We start from the raw sequence: 19,130 nt of genomic DNA on the forward strand, positions 1-19,130 counted from the left end.
GGGAAGGGTACACCAGAAGTGATCTGGAAGTTTTTAATTTCAGTAATAAATGGCAGTTGAGGAAATAACCTTCTGTGCTTTCAATCCCATCCATAAACACCCAACACACTCAGTAAGAGTCATTCTAAAACTATTGAATAACATAATCTCTTCACCCTCACTTTATAGAAGCAATTCAGGAACATAGAGAATGAATAAACAGGTATTCTGCAGACTTCTGGGCCAGACTGCCAGAAACAGCAGGTAGGGCAGCAAAATATGCCCCGGCAATGACACTATTGGAGATAATGTAAGCAAAAGACAGACTATAAAGGAACTGGTGCAAGCACTGCTGATCAGACTTTAATGTCCAACCCCGTGAATGTGCAATGTACCCTTACTGGTACTGTACTCACATGCACCCCCTCCATCAAAGGCCTCCACACGGGCAGAAATGTTATTATTATTATTATTATTATTATTATTAACGAATTTTGTACCGCGCACGGTTACCCAGAGGCATCCCAGCGCTTATAGAGAATCAGAGCAAGCTGCCTATGTGAAGCAGAACAGATTTAGAATTATTCTGGAAATAGATAAGTTTTCAAATGTTTCCTGAACCTGAGCAGGTTTGGTTCAGAGCGTAGTGAGAGTGGGAGGGAGTTCCAGGCGTGTGCAGTATGGATAGAAAAGCTCCTGCCACCTGAACGGGCTCTCCTAATTCTCTTTATCTGAAGGAGGTGTTTATTATCGGAGCGTAAGGCTCTGGTGGGCTTATAGGGCCGAATCATGTCCTTCAGAATAGCAGGTCCTTTCCCCTGAATGCTCTTGTGAGCAATACAGAGGGCTTTGAAGGTCACTCTCTCTTTGACCGGGAGCCAATGGAGTGCCTTTAGAGCGGGCCTGGCTGATTGCCTGGCCGGAACGTTCCGCAGCAGCCTGGCTGCCGCGTTCTGCACTTGTTGCAGGATTTTGAACGTTGATTCCGGTGCTCCGAGAAAGAGTGCATTACTGTAGTCCAGGCGTGAGATGATTAGACCTTGGACTAACAGCTTCCGGGAGAGTTCAGGTAAGAGGGGGAGAACCTTACGGGCCGAACGGAGCAGTCCATAACACACGCCAGCGATCTTCTTGGCGTGTGTCCTAAAGGACAGATCAGGCTCCAGCCAGACCCCCAGGCTCTTAATTTCCTTCTTTGGGTCAGGCGGAGTGCCCATACAGTTGGGCCAGCTGCTCGGCGAGAGGGCAAAGCTTGAGTGGCCCAAGATCATCAGCTCAGTTTTTGAGCCGTTCAATTTGAGCGATGACCTGGTCATCCAGTCAAACACCTCTCTTAGGCATGAATGGAGCGTTTCAGGCTGTTTCTCCAGCTGTGTCAGACCCACCACTAGCTGAGTGTCATCCGCATAGCTTATGGTCTTAAAGCCAAACGGAGACACCACACCCTCCAGGGGTGCCATATACACGTTAAATAACGTGGGGCTCAGGGATGAGCCCTGAGGCACCCCACAGTGAAGTGGAAAGGGAGGAGATTTTGCGTTGCCTTCCCAAACCTCGAAGGTACGCCCCTCCAGAAAAGAGGCCAGCCATTCCAGGGCCGCTCCTGTGACTCCTGTCTCTGCTAGGCGTTGTGTCAACACTCCATGGTTGACAGTATCGAAGGCCGCACTTAGGTCCAGGAGGATCACTGCCACTGACCCCCCTGTATCCAAAGTGCTTCTGGCCTCCTCTACAACTGCTAGCAGAGCCGTGTCGGTTCCATGACCCGGTCGGAATCCCGTCTGGGAGTCTCTCAACCGACCATTCTCCTCGAGAAAGTTGGACAGTTGGCGGTTAACCAGTTTCTCGGCAACCTTACTAATCCCTGGTAGCAAGGAGATGGGCCTGAAATTGGCTAAGTTCTGTGGATCTAAGCCAGGCTTCTTCAGAAGCGCTTTAACGACTGCGCTCTTCCAGTCTGGCGGTACCGTGCCATGAGCGAAGGAGAGATTGACCAAATCGGTCAAAGGCTCTCCTATCGATGGGGCAGCCTGCTTTAAATACCGCATTGGGACTGGGTCTCGAGGCGAGCCACTCTTCAAGCTCCCGAGGACCTTCAGTACTTCGCCTGAGGTTACGGGGCCAAAAGACGTCAATAAATTTTCCGACATGCTTAAGTCTTCAGACGGAGTCGGGGTTCCCATCACCGGAGGGCGTGACCGGGGCGCTTTAAAGAAATAAATAGCTATATTGTGTGTCAATTATTATGGTGACATTTAAATTGCAATTATCACTGGGAGAATTGCAAAGGGTCATTCATTCCCTGGAGGTGAAGGTACTTGTGCAATATGAAGTCATTATCACTACTCTGCACTAATTGGCAGCCGACAGGATGCAGGTCATGACCCTTAGCAACCCAGAGCTGTTTTATCTCATCATTAACACCCTCCGGGGCGCAGCTTGTTAACTGTTAACTAGTGCTGTGCATGTCCTTCAGTCAATCAGAGCACAGATTGGTCCCTTCACTGCAGGGCCGTCTGATGGAAATAATCCGGCCTGTGTTGTGACACGTGTGACGAAAAAGGATGACAAAGAAATGGTCTTGTCTGTGCCTGAGTCGGAAGCTCCAGGCCATCAGTGCTTGGAGACAGTGACTTGCAACATGCCTGGTGCATGTTCATTCATAACCACCAGTTCATACCTACAGATGTTTTCAAAGTGTGGCCCAGTGGTGTGCTGCAGGTGCACATGCTCTCTGTCATCTGCCACCGATTCACATCCAAGCTGGCTTCCAAAAGGGCACATGGCCACACCAAGATCACGTACATAAACCAAAGTAGCAAGGTTGTAAATCTGAGATGAAGAGCTGCTGCTGATGGAGAAAGATATGTGGGTGCCTGATGAAGTCTGCTCATTGCACAGGCAGCTGAAACATTGCAGACTTTGTCGAGGGTCTCAGGATGAGAGTCCAAGTACTGGGCCCATCTTTCCAAGTACCAGTGACATCGGTAATTCTAGCGAAGGGTTACTGGAGATTACTGGGGATTATAAAATGTACTCTGAGTATATCTTCAGAATGAGGAATTACCACGGAAAGCAGGAATATTGCATCAGATTTGTGCAGTCCCTACTCGTTCCTTTCTGCAGCAGTTGTCAATTTTCACAGGTACCTCAAGGTGCAAGTTAGGTGCAAGTTAGAATACCTTGCATTACCACATCCCAGAATTACTCACAGAATAAGACATTATGGATGCAGAATACTACAACAGCAACCTTGCACGAGTGTCAACATTCCTGCAACAGTGAGTGTCAGCATTCCTACACCAGTCAGGGTCAGCATTCCTGCACCAGTGAGTGTCAGCATTCTTGCAACAGTAAATGTCAGCATTCCTGCAACAGTAAGTGGCAGCATTCCTACAACAGTAAGTGGGAGCATTCATGCGCCAGAGATTGGCAGCATTCCTGAAATAGTAAGTGTCCATACTCCTGCATCAGTCAGTGTCAGCATTCCTGAAACAGTAAATGTCAGCATTCCTGCACAGGTCAGTGTCAGCATTCCTGCAACAGTAAGGGTCCACATTCTAGCAACAGTAAGTATCATCAGCATTTCTGCACCTCTAAGTGTCAGCATTCTTGCACCAGTAAGTGTCAGCATTCCTGCACCAGTGAGTGTCAGCATTCCTGTAACAGTAAATGTTGGCATTCTTGCAACAGTAAGTGTCAGCATTCCTGCACCAGTAAGTGTCAGCATTCCTGCAACAATATGGATCCGCAATCCAGCGACAGTTAGTGTCAGCATTCCTGCACCAGTGTTTGCATTCCTGCAGCAGTAAGTGTCAGCATTCCTGCACCAGTAAGTGTCAGCTTTCCTGCACCAGTGAGTGTTAGCATTCCTGCAACAGTAAGTGTCAGAATTCTTGCACCAGTGAGTGTTAGTATTCCTGCACCATTAAGTGTCAGCATTCCTGCACCAGTGAGTGTTAGCATTTCTGCACCAGTAAGTGTCAGCATTCCAGCAACAGTGTCAGCATTCCTGCACCAGTAAGGGTCAACTTTCCTGCACCAGTCAGTGTTAGTATTCCTGCAACAGTGTCAGCATTCCCGTACCAGTGAGTGTTAGCATTCATGCACCAGTGAATGTTAGCATTCCTACACCAGTGAGTGTCAGCATTCCTGCACCATTAAGTGCCAGCATTCCTGCACTAGTTAGTGTTAGCATTCCTGTACCAGTGAGTGGTAGCATTCCTGCACCAGTGAGTGGTAGCATTCCTGCACCAGTGCGTGTTTGCATTCCTGCACCAGTGAGTGTCAGCATTCCTGCACCAGTGAGTGTTAGCATTCCTGCACAAGTGAGTGTCAGCATTCCTGCACCAGTGAGTTTCAGCATTCCTGCACCATTGAGTGTCAGCATTCCTGCCCTATTAAGTGTCAGCATTCCTGAACCAGTGAGTGTTAGCATTCCTGCTCCAGTGAGTGTTAGCATTCCTGCACCAGTGAGTGTTATCATTCCTGCACCAGAGATTGTTAGCATTCCTGCACCAGTGAGTGTCAGCATTCCTGCATCAGTGAGTGTTGGCATTCCTGCACCAGTAAGTGTTAGCATTCCTGCACCAGTGAGTGTTAGCATTCCTGCACCTGAGGAAATATAAATTTTATGGTCAAGTTATGTTCCCTATCGTAGACCCCAACGTCTCCATGTACGAGTTAAAGTGCATGTAACTTCCCTCCTGTGCCAGCTATGAAGACGCAAATACATTTGCGTCCAACGTTAACATGTCCTCTTTCAGATCCGCCATGAATGGATCACTAATTCAGTTCCTAAGTATGCCGTGCCACCGTCTTTACATGGTGCACTTTCATGTTTTCATGGCTCTGGCGAAGGCCTGCCATCGAGCCTTTTCCTGATTTCTGCCATCAAGCTCATTTCTGTTTTCTGCCTCTGAAAACGGCAGCCCCCACCTGCATCTCTGAACTCTGCCTTCCTTCCTGCCAAGCAGCGCGGGGCCTGGCTCAGTCCGGCCTGCCTGCCAAGATGGTATTTTGCCTTTATGTTATCAGTTCTGCTCCGTGAATCCACATTCCTAGCTAACGAGTAGGATAAACATATCCTGCCTGCAATAGATACAGTCCAGTCTTTCCGTCTCCATGCAAGTGTATTACTGTACCAATTTCCATAGAAAACTCCAGTTACTTAAAGAAATATATGCATCTCCTAGCCTTAGTGACAAGTAACCTCTGTCCCGATAGCCTTTAGTTTCCAGCAACATGTACTCCAAACACAAGATACCAGATATGATTTAGGAACAAGTTGATCTGACCCACCAGACTTCTGTCTCTCCCCTCTAAGGCTAAATGTCAAGTCCCCTGCACCCTCCTGTTTACGTCAGTCACACGTCATGCTGCTGCGCACGCATCCTTGCTACAGATTCCTGCTGACACTGCAAGATTACATTATGTATCCACCCACTTGTGACACTTTTATGTGACGTTTCTAGTACCCACCCCGTGTACGCCCTAGTGCACGCCTTCTGATTACGTATTGCTACGCACATGTTTCCTATCTCGCTTCTCTCAGCTGTTACGCCTTCTGCATGAATGAACTATAAATATTGTACCTTGTTAATAAAGCATTGCTCTGTCCCTTCCTGAACCCCAGTGGTGAAAGGAACATGATATCCTGGTCCGGACCATACAATTCCATTTTATGGAATAAAACCCCTTAAAACTCAGATGCCACGGACTCTGTGTCTCTTATTTTGATTAAACTATTTTATTGAACTTTACTGCATAGAAATTAAGTACCAGGTAATTTTATTTACCACATAAATTGGCACCCCAGATGGGACCCTCCCCCACCTTACGCGCCGGCGGTGCGTTGCAGGCCTAGTCCCCTGCCACAGCCGGACGGACACTCATGCGCATCTGCAGGATTTCCTGTATCTCCCTCAGGCCAACGGAGGTGACTGAGACTGCGATCGACACCCAGACGAGGCGGTGAGGAGTGCGGAGGATCCCAACCCGAGTCCAGCCGAGAGTGCAAGGTCCGAGGTGTCTTGAGGCCCACCAGTTCCGAAGTTCCGAAGTATCTACGTCGCGAGTCCAGTCCAGTCCAGGGTTCAGTCCAGTCCAGTCCAGTTTCTGAGGCCTTCCGTTTTCTGTGCTTCCCGGTGAGTACCGTTGCTGAGGGAGTATCTAGACGGGTGTGTTACTATGCATCCGGTAAAGATGGGTTTGGGTACACAGATCCAGTCTGCACTGTTTAGCAGTGTATCTGCACTGTTTAGCGGTGTATCTGTACTGTTTAGCAGTATATCAAGAAGTATTTTAGTGAGTATTTTCGTTATAGAAATCAAGTATAGTCAATATATGTATAGGATTTTTGTGATTAATGTCGTGGTATGAGTGACTGTTTGATATATGTTACTGTGTTCTTTTATGTAATAATTGTGTTCAAAATTCAAGTAAAAGTCTAGTCAAAAATATTACGATGCCACTGTTCAGTAAATTAAGACAGATAGGAACTAGAAAAGGGATTCTAGAAGAAGCAGTGCCTGTTCCACCTAGGGACACTCCAGGGCACTTTATGTACCACAAACATGGCTTAGATGCCATACTGTACTTAGACTTGTGGGTGGATTACACCAAGGAGTTAGAAGAGAAATATAGATGGCCTGTTTCAGGAACATGGGATGCCGAGTGCATCATGGGAGTAGAAGAAGCTCTATGGAAAAAGAAATCAAGACCCTCACAGAAAGATGCCATTGAGTTATGGCGCAAAGAGTCACATAGGAGAACAGAGAAAGAAATTCATCAAACAGAGAGAACTAGACAAGGTCAAGGCAGAACAGGCTGATAGAAAGAAATGCCGTTGTTACTGGTCCTCTCAGAAGAACTAGCTAAAGTGACCCCCTCAGAAACACCCCGTAGGTCACGAGCGCCACCACCTGTACCCTTTAGAGTATGTAGAAAGAAGCAATTCCCCACTGTATATACGATCCAGAACCAGGAAAGGGCTCAATGCTCGTGATTTCACTAAGACTAGGAAGATTTGTGTAGTTTCTTGTAAATAGCTCCTTGTAAATATGGCTTGTGAGGAGCATATTCTCATTTAGACTTGTTGTGTTCCTTGTGCAATTTCGCCTTGGAAATATGCCTTGTGAAGAGCATGTCATTTTTGGACTTGTTGACTTTCTTGTAAATATGGCTTGTGAATAGCGCCATGTGGATATGGCTTGTACAGAGCATGATATCATTGCGTTAGTCAGGAGAGAGCTGGATCTCTTTCAAGTGCTTGGAGAAAATGTTTTGAATAAGGGTTAATTTCTTGGATTGAGAAGGCAGTATTTGTTTTGACAAGGTGTTAAGGAATTATAGCGTTTTTGGTGTTTGCGGGGGGGGGGCGTGTTTTTGAGCGGAAATTCGTACCCGTTCCAGTGGAGGGATTTGGTTGCTTTTTGGTGAGGATTTAGGGAATAGCTTGAACTACTGTGATGCAAAGTTTGAAAAGGATCCGAGCTGTGGAAGTGGTGGAAAAAGCATGTTTTGTGCGGGGGTGCGATTTGCCATGTTATCCAATGGGCGTATTCAGTTTGCAGATTGAATGGTAAAATGTTGCATGGAGGGTAAAGGAGTGTTTTTGTGAAGGGTTTTGTCTTGGAATACTTGATATAATGTGTTTAGCTCAGAAGACGGTAAAGTTGTAAATAGACCAGTCGAATTGAGATAAGGGTTTTGCACAGAGGGTGCTTAGATGTTTTCAGGGTTTACAGGATAATATAAATCAGACCCTTCATAGAATGCGTTTTTATTAGTGTAAATGAACAGTGTGTTTTTTAAATAGGAATGTTTCTACAGAATATTTTTTTCCCAATGTCTCCCCTACATTAGTTTAATTTGCATTTAGTTTTAAGACTGACCTATGTACTTTGACAGGCTGCTTCAATTGATGTGTGCAGAGAACAGTCCCCACTAAAATTAGAAAACATGGCCTTTTGAAAAAGTATGAATCCTGGCCCTCCTAATAGGTAGAATAGAAAAGTTTGCACACTTACTTATGAAAATATTGGTTACGCAATGCAGAATTAAGGAGTTCGACATGTAATTTTCAAAAAAAAAAAGAGAGTAAAATATGGTGTGTTTCCATGCCATGAATGTTTTGTTTCCCTTGCAGCTAGTAGCAGTACAGAATTATTTTTAAAATGCTAGCATGTCACTCAGTTACAGAAACATATATGTCTTTATTAATTTACTTTTTAACACGTTTTAAAGGTTTGCTTCAGTTAAAGTTAGAAAAGTTCTGGCCTGGGAAGAGATATGTTATGACGTACAAGGAATGTGTTTTTAACCTTGAGACAGTCCGTCCGAGACCGAGACCGAGATGGGCTGGTTCCCAGTGCCTGTCTTGGCCATCCTCCAATTCTTTTCCGCGGACAATTATTGGCTGTTCTCCAGCTGAGCCAGGCAGCATTTTTTCTCTATGTTTATATAAGGGAGGGGTCAAGTTGCTCTCCCTCACAGTCAGTACTAAAAGCTTCATTGACTCCAGATAAGAGCATGCTTGCAAATGAATAGATTTTCCCTCAGTAGTGTAAACAGGATTGGCAGGAAGCTTTGCTCCTGCGATGAGATCAACATTTGGCAGTCATTCAATTTTAGATCGCAATGAAGCTCGGCTGCTACTTGATTATGCTTGGATCAGATTCAAGCTCTGAGCGCGAACATAATTCTAGAGGGAGGGGCTGTTTCTCAAAGGAGTATCGAGGCTCCAGCCTTCTGTCTATGACAAGTTTAGTTTGGGTTTATTCAAATACATTACCCAAGATCTAGAGTAGGATTTATTGTAAATTTGCAGAGGTTTTGGAAAGAGGTTCCCCAATATAAAATAGTGCTTTTGAATTGAGAAGTCATTTTTATTTATTTATTTATGTTAACATAATTATTTTTGCTGGATTTATGACAGTGATCCCTAGCATTTACAGTCAGACACTACAGACAGCTAGACGGTGTTTACATGCCTACCAACATAAACGTCATTCTAACTACAGCAGGATCAGAACCAGACTGTGACATTGCATCTCTGACAGTCTTGCACTTTCTGTGTAAAGCAAGTGGTGTACAACACTTGCTTTCCAAGGAGGGTATACAGCTAACACGGTAGACAGCTAACACAAGAATCATACAGCTCATTACTAGCCTGTCACAGCCCAGAACACAGAAGGAGGTACAAGCTTTTATAGGCCTCACTTCTTACTGCAGACAATGGATCCGTCAGTATGCATTTCTAGCCAAGCCACTTATACAGTTGACAACACAGGAGGCAGCGTCATCGACTGTCCTCCCTTGGACTCAGGAACATACACAGGCTTTTGACGAATTAAGGAAAGCTTTATGTCAAGGACCAGTTTTAGCGACACCATGTTACAGCAAACCTTTTACACTTTTTGTCACAGAACGTGAGGGAACTGCATTATCAGTCCTCACTCAAGACCAAGCAGGTTCACATAAGCCTTGCGCTTATTTTTCAAGTACATTGGATTCAGTAGCCCAGGCACTCCCTGCGTGCTTGAAGTCAGTTGCAGCGACAGCCTTAGCAATCAGACAGAGCGATTCAATTGTATTAGGACATCCATTACCAGTACAAGTTCCACATTCTGTAGAGGTTCTTTTAAACAGAACTCAGACTCAGCACTTGACTATAGCACGATTGACAGGTTATGAATTGACATTATTTCAGCCACACATAGAAATCAGACGCTGTAACACATTAAATCCAGCTACACTTTTGCCATTAAATATGATAGACCCTTTGGCACATGATTGTGTTGAAGTTGTTACCATCACGACGAAACCCAGACAAGACTTGACAGACACCGCATTACCAGATCCAGACCTGACACTTTATGTGGATGGTTCATGTATGAGAACAAGTACAGGAGAGTTAGTGGCTGCATATGCAGTAACAACAGAAACTGATGTCATAGAAACACATCATATTGACACCCTGTCAGCCCAAGCAGCAGAGCTCATTGCTCTGACCCAAGCCTGTATTTTAGCTCTGTTAGAAGCAATACATTTGCCTACAGCAATAGCCATTATGAAGTGTAAAGCACATATTAAAGTCACTGACAACATTTCCCAGGGCAACGACCTGGCAGACCGAACAGCCAAGCTTACAGCACAGACTCACACACCTGACAAGACAAAGACAATAGTCCCGACGCCAACTCATTGCATGACAGTTAAGGATCCCGCCCTAGATGTAATTGACATACAGACACATACTACACCAGACGAAATCAAGAAATGGACTGAACTAGGAGGGATCCAGACAGAATAGGGATGGATGACGAAGGGAAAAGCCACATGGTTTCTCCCCGACTCTATGGTTCAAGTTATCATTAACACAGCACATAGTCCTGCACATTTAGGAGAAAAACCCATGATAGACAGTATTCAAAACCTTTGGTTCAATAAACATTTACGAGCAGCAGCAAAACAGAAAGTGCGTACTTGCCTGATCTGTTGTCAGTTCAACCCAGGTAAAGGCATTCCCGTAGAGCAAGGTGGATTTCATCCTCCTGACCATCATTTTGAAGTCCTCCAGATGGATTATATCCAAATGGACAGATGTAAAGGTTATAAGTATGTTTTAGTAGTGTGTGCACTAACCAGATGGACAGAAGCGTACCCAGTCCCAGATTATACTACAGCAAGCCTTGTAGAAAGCCATAATCAGACACTTAAGACGAAATTAGGGGTACGCCTATGCCTAAAATAAAATATCTGATGTTGACAATAACATGCTGACAGATTACCTAGCTTCCTTGATATCTGCACTACTCTCTCTTCATTCACAGGTTGCCTCCGCCCTCCCTGACAACACCCAAGTCCAGGAGCCTGCCATAATCCCTGGAGATGTTATCTATGAGCGGAACTTTGGACCGATCAAGCCCCCTTAAGCCGCATTGGAGGACGCCGAAGCCTGTGCTACACACCACAAGGACTGCTATCCGGCTCGAAGGACGAAAAGGATATTCTATGGACAATTTGGAACTTTCTCTTTGCCCGAATCTTTGATAACACCCAAAAGACTGCCTTGAAACCAGTGACTCAAAACCCCCTTTTCGAGAAAAACTCTGCATCAGGAGTATTAATCCAAATTACGGTCTAGCAAGTCAGACAGTTTAATTGTTTAAGTCCTCCCCTAGGTGAATCGGTTAAACCTGATTCTGATATGTACCCGTTAGACCCCAATAGAGAGAGAGATAGACAGAAACAGCTCAATGAATATTGTAAAACTCTCCGCAGTCACTGTATAGTGACTTTATTGATTATGTTTTTTCTGAGTCTTATGATTATTGCTGCAAGTATACTGCTACACTTGTACTATCCTATATTCAAGCGTACATATTCTTCCTCAAATGTCACTGGCGAGCACACTTTCAGTGAATTACCCCCACATGAATTGTCATACAGACTTGCGCTGCGCAACAATACATTCATTAGTATGTTACACCATTCCCATCAGACCAGCAATGCTACCAACTGTTGGATATGTGGCCCTCCCTATCAGAAGTACAAGGGAGTTCTGCCCCTCTTTCCGTACCCGTTCACACACAATGGCACCTGAGGTGCATGGTTTAGTCTAATTAATTCCGTAGATTCTGATTCCATAGTTTACCAAGGCAATTGGGTATGGGGAAATCTGAACACTGTTCTGCACAAAGTATGTTTCCCTGACAAGGAGGGTCTTCCCAAAAGGACAGGGACCGATCTAGAAAACGAAGTATAAGGATTAGGTAACTTTACACTTAACCTCATGATTCTGAATGTTCAGTCCGAAGCCGAATCAGTCCTGCCCTTTATGTCAGTATTACCAGTTAAGGGTGAATTATGTGTCAGAAAGAATGGTTCAGTACACCTGGGTCATAGTCTACCTTTAAAGCTTCACGTCATTCCTACTTCATTTGTGGTCATACTGCATATATACGCTTACCTCTAGATTGGGATGGCACCTGTTACATTGCATTCCTTCTGCCACCTGTTTTTCTAGCCCCACCTGATTATAATAGGAACTCCCACCTAGTATATACTAGACACAAGAGAGTACTCCCGATTATACTGAAACGGCATGGGAGCAATACACAGACTTTAATAGAGGATTCTTCTTCTTCATAGGTCCTATCCAGAATATTAAACTCATACGTAGATTGACCAGAACTCTTGAAGCTGTAGTGAATGAAACTACCTCTGCCCTAGGTAACGTAACAGAGGAACAGTCTGCTATGAGACTCGTAGTTCTTCAAAATCGTCCTGTCCTTGACGTCATCCTGGCCGATAGGGGCGGGGCTTGTACCGTCATCCACTCGAGATGTTGCGTTTTCATTCCAGACAACGCACCATCGGTTTACAAAGCCATCACTAGGCTTCACGAAATAGTTCATCTGATACATCAGAATCCAGGCTCTTGGACATGGTCCGGTTGGTTCTGGAATGTAATCTCTGCATGGGGATGGAAAGTACTGTCATTTCTAGGTATCATATTGCTCATAGTATTCAGTTGTTGCCTATGTCTACAATGTGGGCCGGCGATATGCGGATTGTGCGCCACATCCTGTATTCCACGTTCTAGTCCAAGTTCACGTTCTAGTTCCCGGTTAAAGAAAGAAGAACAAATGATGTTATATGAACAGATAGATGGATTAATGAACATTGATATATCATGAAGGGTCCCGTAGGGAACAAGGAGGGAATGAGGAAATATAAATTTTATGGTCAAGTTATGTTCCCTATCGTAGACCCCAACGTCTCCATGTACGAGTTAAAGTGCATGTAACTTCCCTCCTGTGCCAGCTATGAAGACGCAAATACATTTGCGTCCAACGTTAACATGTCCTCTTTCAGATCCGCCATGAATGGATCACTAATTCAGTTCCTAAGTATGCCGTGCCACCGTCTTTACATGGTGCACTTTCATGTTTTCATGGCTCTGGCGAAGGCCTGCCATCGAGCCTTTTCCTGATTTCTGCCATCAAGCTCATTTCTGTTTTCTGCCTCTGAAAACGGCAGCCCCCACCTGCATCTCTGAACTCTGCCTTCCTTCCTGCCAAGCAGCGCGGGGCCTGGCTCAGTCCGGCCTGCCTGCCAAGATGGTATTTTGCCTTTATGTTATCAGTTCTGCTCCGTGAATCCACATTCCTAGCTAACGAGTAGGATAAACATATCCTGCCTGCAATAGATACAGTCCAGTCTTTCCGTCTCCATGCAAGTGTATTACTGTACCAATTTCCATAGAAAACTCCAGTTACTTAAAGAAATATATGCATCTCCTAGCCTTAGTGACAAGTAACCTCTGTCCCGATAGCCTTTAGTTTCCAGCAACATGTACTCCAAACACAAGATACCAGATATGATTTAGGAACAAGTTGATCTGACCCACCAGACTTCTGTCTCTCCCCTCTAAGGCTAAATGTCAAGTCCCCTGCACCCTCCTGTTTACGTCAGTCACACGTCATGCTGCTGCGCACGCATCCTTGCTACAGATTCCTGCTGACACTGCAAGATTACATTATGTATCCACCCACTTGTGACACTTTTATGTGACGTTTCTAGTACCCACCCCGTGTACGCCCTAGTGCACGCCTTCTGATTACGTATTGCTACGCACATGTTTCCTATCTCGCTTCTCTCAGCTGTTACGCCTTCTGCATGAATGAACTATAAATATTGTACCTTGTTAATAAAGCATTGCTCTGTCCCTTCCTGAACCCCAGTGGTGAAAGGAACATGATATCCTGGTCCGGACCATACAATTCCATTTTATGGAATAAAACCCCTTAAAACTCAGATGCCACGGACTTTGTGTCTCTTATTTTGATTAAACTATTTTATTGAACTTTACTGCATAGAAATTAAGTACCAGGTAATTTTATTTACCACACACCAGTGAGTGTCAGCATTCCTGCACCAGTAAGTGTCAGCATTCCTGCACCAGTAAGTGTCATCATTCAAGCAACAGTAAGTGTCAGCATTCCTGCACCAGTGAGTGTTAGCATTCCTGCACCAGTGAGTGTCAGCATTCCTGCACCAGTGAATGTCAGCATTCCTGTACCAGTGAGTGTTAGCATTCCTGCACCAGTAAGTGTCAGCATTCCTGCTATTTAGGAGTAGTAAAGTTAGGACTCCTAATTAGGACTCCTAACTTTAGGACTCCTAAACTGAGAAAAATCCTAACTTTAAGACTTTCGGTATTCACAGAAGGCATTTAGGAGTCCTAAAGTTAGGACTCCTAACTTCCGTGAATACAGAAATGAGGAAGAGCCTTCTGTGAATACCAAAATGAGTAAGTGCCTTCTGTGAATACCAAAATGATAGTAAGTATAGGATTTTGTCTTAAGTTAATTATATGAATCGGGCCCGATGTTAACATGTTTACAGAAAACAAAAATCAACACGATGAGCTTATAAAAAATAGCTTGCTTCTTCCTTCTGGCTTTTGAAATTGTTTGTACTGCTACCAGAGGCCACCAGAGGCTGACCAGAGAGAGAGACTGGTACCATCTAACCAGAGTAGATTTATTTTGTTGGTATAGTTACCCTGCACCCACATCAATAACCCCATTCCTGAAAGGCTGGCCTCAGATGAAACCAGAAACAGAAAAGAGTTTAGAGTTGGAAGTGGTTTGCACTAGATTTTGCCAGAGCCCTTGCTGAAGTCAGTAGAAGAGCCTGCCTGCAGGGCAAGCCTGAGTTGAGCCCGTCATCTTATCGGCCTATCTCCTTAATAAATAGCGATGGTAAGATATACTATAAAATGTTGGCAACCAGGCTATTAGAGGTGGTTGTTCCATTAGTATCCTTGCGCCAACATGTCTTTATCCCCGGAAGGGACACAGCGGACCATGTCTGGCGTGCCATCGCCCTTCTGGATTGGGTCAAAGTCACGACCACCCCCCTCGGGTTGATCCTGTTGGACGCAGAGAAGGCGTTCAAAAGGGCCTCTTGGGGGTTCTGTGAAAGTTGAAGAAATTGATGTACATAGACAGCATTCATTCCCCTTCTTCTCCCACTCCTCTCCCTGTAAGCACCATGAATACCGTAAACTATTGACCGTACCACTCTGCCAGTAAGAGCCCATACCCCTATGCGTATGTACAGCCAGTTTAGGCACCATGGCCTTTTACCCATTGGAACCCCCCCCCTCTCCCCCTGTGCGACCCTGCTGCGAAAGGCGACTCTCCTGCTTGACCCGCACAAACCCCCCATTCCCCCTTGAAGAAGCATCCTTCGCCTTGGCTGACGTGGCCCTCCCGCTGCACCTGACTGCCCCCGCTCTCTCATGTACTGGTCATCAGATCTCTCTCTCTCTCTCTCTCTCTCTCTCTCTCTCTCTGCGTGACTCTGTCCCTGTGTCCACCCTGGTTACCCCTCCCTTCTCCTCACATGGGCAAGTCATAAACCTTCTTCTTCTGCAAGGCCCTGTCCTTGAGAGTCACGGGCTCGCCTGACCAACACCTCCTTCCCTTCCATGAATGCCCCTCTGTTGACAAGCCTTCCCTCTGCGCTCGATTGTCCACGCAGCATGAATACCACCCCTTTGATGACCCTTTCCCCCGAGTCCGGCTGACCACACATGTCCGAGGCCATCGCCTGAGCCAGGAGATACCATTTACTGCCCTTATTGTATGAAGTCACTCCTCTTCAAAGGATCCTCTATTGACCCTAGCCACCCCACCCCCTGGGCTATGATCAAGCGTACACATCCTACGAAACACTCAGCTGCGTGATTGCCCTCCCCTCTTATCAGCAGGTCAAGGGTCCCCATTGTGAACGTATGTGGAGTAGGATCACCACGAGGATTATAGGGATGTCTTTCTTTTTGCGTCATACAGTCCTGATTGTGTTATCGAGTGTACTGTAAGGTATAAAAGCAAGAGTCTCAGCTCACTTGTTAGAGCACCTCCCGAAAGACACTGTGTTTCGTGTCCGAAATGACTGGCTCTCCTCATGAGAAATAAACTCTGTTTTTTGATTCCTGCTTCCAGCGCCCGTCTCTTTATTTGGTAATTATTCAACATGGGAACTAAGAGGCGGTTTGCGCCAGCGGCCTGGGCATCGATAGGATTACGGGTTCATTTTCTACAATTGGCGTCCCAACGCGGGGTCCATCAGTGACATAAGGTTCGGTAAGAGAGATCCAGACGAAGAAGTGAACATCTAAATGATCGGGGCATGCCTGCCTTGAGAGGGCCCTCGCCCGGCTGCCGATCGACAGAACTTCACCAATTCTGAACGGACCTCTCTTGAGTGACCTATTGTCCTGACTGGAATCCCACAGGAATGCTACATGGAGTAAGAGAACGATCGGGCGCTGGAGAAGGAACTCAAAGAACTGTCCGTATGGTCCGGTCCGGGTAAGATTAAGTAGGGTGTTTTTACGCCTGATTGGTAGGGTGGTTCTATCCACCTGATTGATTGATTGTTTGTATTGAAAATCGGTATTTGTATACCGAAATTGTTGGTATTGGTTCATTTAGCTTTGAAGGCTACTTGACATATTGGTTCTCTTCTGAGAACGAGACATTCTCTGTTTGCAAACAGCGGCGAATAGGAACGTCGTCCCTCTTTGCAGATAGAGAAGGGTAGGTAATGCAGACTTTTGTCCCCGGTATTAATCCGTCATGCCTACTTTTCTCCCCACTGAATTGTTTGAAGTCGATTAATAATCGATTGTTGTTCTTTGAGATCTTCCCTGTCTACAAACTGAGACGAGTAGAAATATTCTGTCTTCCTTTTTGGATAGCGAAGGGCAGGTAATGCAGACATTTGTCCCCGTTGTAATCCGTCATGCCTGTTTTTCTCCCCACTGATTGGTTGGTTACCTGGACATTGTTGTTCCAGGAATTGTTTCGTTTGAGGTATTTTCTGCCTGCAAACAACGTGGAATAGAAATATTCTATCTAGTCTTTGCAAGTAGTAAAGGGTAGGTTATGCCCCTTTGTGAATTCGTCAGTCCTACCCACTCCCCACTGTTTGGTTATTTGGGGGGTAGCTCGCATGGTCCGCCCAGGAGACTACCCTTATGGAGGACATATGCTCCCCGCTCATGGGCCATTTAGTGGAGGTAGACCATCTGGTCCGTCCAGGAGGCTACCCTAGTAAATGGAAGTACATCGCTCGGTCTGTCCAGGATGATACCCTAATGAAGGAATATATGTTCCCCTTTTGATCGATAATCTCGTTCCACCCCGGACCATTTATTGGAGGGAACTCGTCTGGTCCGTCCAGAAGTACCCCCTAGTGAAAAGGACACATAAAAAATATGAAGTGATCACCGTTCCCTACTAACAGAAAACTTTAGCTCGAAACACGCTAAAGGAAGAGAAAGAAAAATAGAAAAAGAAATCAGGCTAAGTCAGTAACCCCCTGATGAGCTTTTGACTTCACTAAAAATAAGAAACATTAGAAATAGTTCATAATAAGAAATATAAAATGGCGAAAAGTTTGGCAGCAAAAAATAGCCACGAGGCAGCTAGGCTTCACTGCCTGTTCCTGCTCCCGACATGCCTGCCTCATTGCCCGCCACGCTCAAATAACGGTCACATGAAATAGAAACAATCCAATAGGTACCTACCCCCATTCCGGAAGCTCCCGAAGTGCAACAGGTCCGCGGTTACGCCCATCCGGAAGGCGAGGCCTCGAGGCACGAGGGGCTCGCCTGACCACGGTCGGGAGGAGATGATGTTGGGCAGGCGGTCCAAAGAATGGCAGAGACCTCTCCTTCTCTCCTCTCCTGCTGCTCTGCAGGCTACGGGGGGGGGCTGTCTTGCCTCAGCCACCGACCACCCCCCCCTTTTGTCTCTCGCCTGGTCCGACCCACGAAGAAGGCCGAAGCCGGGGGCGAGAATGGCGGCAAATCAAGTAGTCCCGCCACATGTCCAATTCCTGGATAGTTACAGGTAGTGCTGCCACATGTCGACGCCTGGACAGTTCCAGGTAGTCCCGCCACATGTCAAGAGAAAAGGGGGTGCTGTCTTGCCTCAGCCGCCGACCACCCCCCCCCCATCTTCAATAGCCAGCACGGCCAATATCGAAGCGACGGAGCCGGGGAACGGCGCGGGGTCGCTGGAAGGGGGAGGTGACGCGAACGAGCCTCCCCCACCTCCCTCCAGGTGGAGGCTTCCAGCGACACCCCAATGCTCTTACTTAAAGAGGGTCAACATCATAAAGCGGTCTTCTGCCCAGGACGGGCACACGCTCCATGCCTTCTCCCCTCAACCTTGAAGATTCTATAAGAGCCGGAGGGCACCCCGATCCCTCCGCATGGGTGCCCCCGCCCCCTTCACTGGGAACCACGACACCGGTGCAACTCCTGCCGGCACCAGCCTCGGATTGGAAATGGCTAAAAGGCAGCCGCGGCACAGACTTGTTCAGTTCCGGAGGAACACCAGGATGACCCGGTAGGAAAATTGTTGCCGCCCTCCCCACTCTTTGACTCATGGTCCATATTTGTTAAACTGTTAACCACATAGCACAAAACTTTTTGAACTGCCAACGGAAAGTTCTGGGCCAACCATGCGAGACTAGAGACACTCTGACTGTGCTGGAACTTGCCTGACCCCACCCAAAATGGCGCCGCCACAAAATGAAACGTATTTGAATAAACCTTGTTGCACCCTGATTGCGCAGCTTGTTGCCCCGAGATCTATATGCAGTTTTTGGATAATGAAAGTAGATATGAAGGATGTTGAGTATGTGTTTGGATAATGAATTGACTTAGGGTGGGTACTGATTATGATTTGGAAAATGAATTGGTGTAACTTAGATAACGAATGAGTATTGGATAATGAATTTATGAATTAATTAAAAATGAATTCTTGACATACGTCATGCTTGCTCTGTAAGGAATTTTTAATACGATTTTATTGCACTGCTGCACTTTATGTAATGAACTGCCACCAATTTCGTTTATTAAAAGTATTTTGAAAAAGAGAGCATGGTTGTAGCAGCTGCATTAATGAGTTTTGGATGCCCTACTACTGTGAGCGAAGAATAAGTATGATGAAGGATGTAGATCAAAAGGGATCAGATATTTAGCAGCTCCACTATGTGTCACAACCAGCCGGAAAAGTGTTTTAGCCGCTCTTAAATCGAGACCACAGAAATGCCACCTG

Source organism: Lissotriton vulgaris, chromosome 3_1 (assembly GCF_964263255.1).
Source record: "Lissotriton vulgaris chromosome 3_1, aLisVul1.2, whole genome shotgun sequence".
Lineage (NCBI taxonomy): Eukaryota > Metazoa > Chordata > Amphibia > Caudata > Salamandridae > Lissotriton > Lissotriton vulgaris.